Source organism: Vicia villosa, unplaced genomic scaffold (assembly GCF_029867415.1).
Source record: "Vicia villosa cultivar HV-30 ecotype Madison, WI unplaced genomic scaffold, Vvil1.0 scaffold7, whole genome shotgun sequence".
In the NCBI taxonomy this organism is placed as follows: domain Eukaryota; kingdom Viridiplantae; phylum Streptophyta; class Magnoliopsida; order Fabales; family Fabaceae; genus Vicia; species Vicia villosa.
The window spans coordinates 540,708-544,845 of record NW_026706810.1 but is presented as its reverse complement, the minus strand read 5'-3'; positions in this window follow the sequence as shown (position 1 = coordinate 544,845).

Below are 4,138 nucleotides of genomic sequence, written 5' to 3'. Positions count from 1 at the left end.
AATTTGAGTTGCATTGACCTCATTTCTCCCACTGATGGGCCTTTTTGTAGTACCAGAGGTGGAACCTATTTGAGTTTTTCCATTTTGAATGCCACTTTCGACACGTTCTCCGGTCAGTATCAGGTCAGTGAAACCTGATGATGAACTTCCCAGCAAATGGCTATAGAAAGGGCCAGTTAAAGTGCCCATGAACATGTCAACTAGTTCGCGATCAGATAAGGGTGGTTGAACCCTTCCAGCCATATCTCTCCACTTTTGTGCATATCCTTTAAAACTTTCTTTTGGTCCCATAGACATGCCCCTTAGTTGAGTACGGGTTGGCGCAAGATCAGCATTGTATTGGTACTGTTTGTAAAAAGCAGCAGCTAATTCTTCCCAAGTATGAACCTTGGTATTTTCCAGCTGGTAGTACCACTCGAGTTGTGTACCCGACAGACTTTCTTGGAAGAAGTGAATCCACAATTTGTTATCCGTTGTATGAGGTTGTATCTTCCTTACATAGGATCTCAGATGTAGTTTCGGGCAAGAAACTCCATCATATTTTGCAAAGACAGGAACTTTGAATTTTGGAGGGATAACAACATCCGAGATGAGCCCCAGATCATTGAAATCTAAGCCAGGTATTTTTTGTATCTCCATAGCTTTCATACGGTCTTCCAGCTGTTGGTATTTTTCATTATCCGGTTCGTCCCCAGAATGATCATTTTCTTCATTTGAAGAGAGAGAGGGTTTAGCAGAACCCTGGTTGCTTTGATTGTCTTCTTGTTCATCATCACCGACTGTTTCAGGGATCGGTGGCTTTGTGAACTTTTTGACTGGAATTTTGATCTTTCTTCTCAGGTGACTCACGCTGTGGACCTCCGTTTTTTAATACCGGGCCATACCTCTGATCTGTAGAGATACGTGAACTGACTCTTTTTTGTCGCTTAATGCTTTCGCATTTTTTTTGAAAATTCACAGAGTCGCCACCGACCTTTTATTTTATCCAATTAAGGAAAGGTTTATAAAAGAAACAGAAAAAAGACCTTTAAGAAATTCTGGGTAAGGGGGTAGGTTATACAAAGGGAAGGTGTTAGCACCCTTTGTATCCATGGTTATCCATGGGCTCTTAAGTTTGCTTAGCTCACTTGTTTTTCGATCACTTTTCAATTGCTCTGAAATTGCTCATATGTGGTTTCAAATACCTTTGTAAATTGAATTTTGTAATGATCCGTGTGTGGATGTATACAAAATGCTTGTTTATCTTTCGAAAGATGTTTTGAAAAGAACGTTAACTTTGTAATAACCCGTGTTTGGATGTATACAAAGTATTGTCTTTTTTGAAAGTTTTGAAAAATCAACAGTGTATGAGAATTTTGTTTGTTTTGATTTGAGCAAGCAAACTAGGAGGTCTACCCTGAGTTGTAAGGTCTTTATCCTATTTCCTTTAAAAATCTATCCTTTCACTGGATATAAAAGCAAGGTTCGATTTTGTACTCAAAACAGTGGAATTTTGACTTTGATTTTGAAAAGAATGATAAGGGATTTACCTGAAGAGGTGCAAGTGTGATTGTGATTGGATTCAGATATTTTATCTTTGAAGTTAGTGATCTAACGGTTCAATTTTATCTTTGACATACACGCAGTTTATATGTGCGGGAATTTAAAGTGCGGAAATGTAAAGTGCGGAAAGTAAATCTACGCTATTACATCAATTTTGCGGGAAATGTAAACTAGCCTATTTACATGAATTTGACATCCTATACATTTATCTAGGAATTTTAAATTGCAAGAAAAATAAAAGGCATATTTTTGGATTTTTTATGATTGGTTTTAATTATAATTAATGCATGATTAATTAAATTAAAATGAAGAAAAAAAAGATGAAAATAGATTTAAACCTAGAAATTAAGTTTAAAATATGTACAAAATGCTTGTTAATTAATTTTAAAACAAAACTAATTTTTTTGGAATTTTTGGAATTGATTTGAAATTGATTTAAGTTAATTAAAACATAATTATGCAAATAATTATACAAATAATTAAAACTTAAAGATAAAATTATTCAAAATATGTACAAAATTAGTTTATAATATATAAACAATATTTAACACAAAGAACAATTTTTTTTATGATTTTTTGATTGGTTAGAATAATTAAAAGCAAATATATAAATATATACTAATTAATTATGCAAAATATTGAAATTTTGAAGAAAAATAAAATATTTTTATTTCAGAAAATAATATATTATTTTAGAAGTCTAAAAATATTTTTTGTGTATTTTTTGGATTTTTAAAACTATTTTTAATTAATTTAACAAAGAAATTAAATAAAATAGAAAATAAAATATAAATAAAAGGATACTGATCCTGTGTGGTAATTTGTGAGGGAGCATGGTGTGCATGCGTGATCTGGATCATTGGATGATTCATTAAATGAAATCAGAGGGTCCAGAAATTAAGGCACGTGGTAGAAGATAGACCTGCAAGGCACAGAATCAGAGAGAATTTAAAAAAAAGTACGCGCGCTGATTGTCCAATGAGGTGGAGACACCTCATCGTCTTCAACCTTCAGACAAGGGCTTTTACAGCGCTTTTATGAAACAAGCGCTGTAGTTGATGAACCTCAAACCTGCAAAATTACGAATAGGGTCAAACAAGTATAGAAATCAAGCGCGATGGTACCATTGGATTCGTCTTGTTCCGCTGAGTTTAACCATGTCCTTAATTTGTTTTAATTTTGGCCCTAATGAAGAACCCTAATTTTGAGCTAAGTAAACCCTAAAATGGTATATGCTACAAACATCCATTAAAATCCAATTGAAGCTCCAGAAACGACCAGAGCTTCAAACCAAACACAATTATGCATCTACATCTTGTTAAATATGCGTGTGTTATGAGATATAAGTTGGTTTTAGTTTGAACAAACCGTGGCCTATATAGCTCGATTCAGTGATGTTTAGGACTTGCAATTGATTGGAATAGTTTCAGTGAAGTTCAGAGATGATGTTTGAATGCTTAGTTTGTATTGAAATGGACTGAAACTTAAAATTCGAATTTAAAGTTTCTTTGAAAATTACAAGTGGTTACAAGTATGCTATATGCTTAGGGATGCTTCTGAACTTGTCTCCCTTTGTTTGCTGAACTATGATAGCTTATTTATAAGCTATGTGTGCTTAGAATTGAAGCTAACTTGCAGCTAGTTGCCTTTGTTGAAAACTTGGTTTTTAAATATTAAAAACCTTGAATTTTTGACCAAGTCTTGACTCCATTCAATGCTCTTGCCTTGTGCACCAATCCTCTGCAGAAAATTGAAGGTTCCTTGGGTGAGTCATGCTTAGATTGTAAGCTACCATTTATCCATGCATTTTCCTTTTAATTTTAATCTTAAAGTAAGATAAAATCATGCAAAAATGGATAAAAAAAAGGTATGGGCTTAGTCTTGGTCGTGGGAGGCCCATTACATCATGGAAATGATGTTTGAATGCTGAAAACTTGGCCCCATTTGGAAAAAATGCATTTTTGAACAATGTTGATTTCATGTATTTTCCCAAAATTTAGCCAACTTCAACAAGGTGTAAATCCTTCAATTTTTGTCATATGAAGGAGATCTTGTACTTTTTAGAAACCTCAAAGAGTCCTCTAACCAATGTCTTTGGTCTCATGTCAAAATGATTTTTGAAGCTCCTTGTGTGTCCTTTTGAAAAAAGTGTCTTTTTGTTGACTTTGAAAATGACCTGTAATGTCTTTGATCATATTTTTCAAATGGTGAATCCAATGACCATGGGATCAATGGAATTTGAAAGATAATTGAATTTCCTTCAAAACAAGCTTTGGTTTGAATTTTTTGGATGAAGGATGAGAGAGTTATGATCAGTCAAAGTTGAGTTGACTTTTCAGGCAAAAACCCTAATTTTGAATCTTAGGGTTTTGTTGATTTTTGATCTTTCCTTGATGAATTATGATCATCCAATGATCAAATGATGAATCCTTTGACAAAATATGGACTTTGACAAAAAATTTCATTTTTGACTGTCTGTTGACTTTTTGGTCAAACGGGTCGTCTGTTGACTGTTTGAGCTGCTGACGGTGCGTCTGAGTGAATTGAAGTTTGAAAATTTGAATGATGGTACTTTGAGATATATGGATGTGTATGA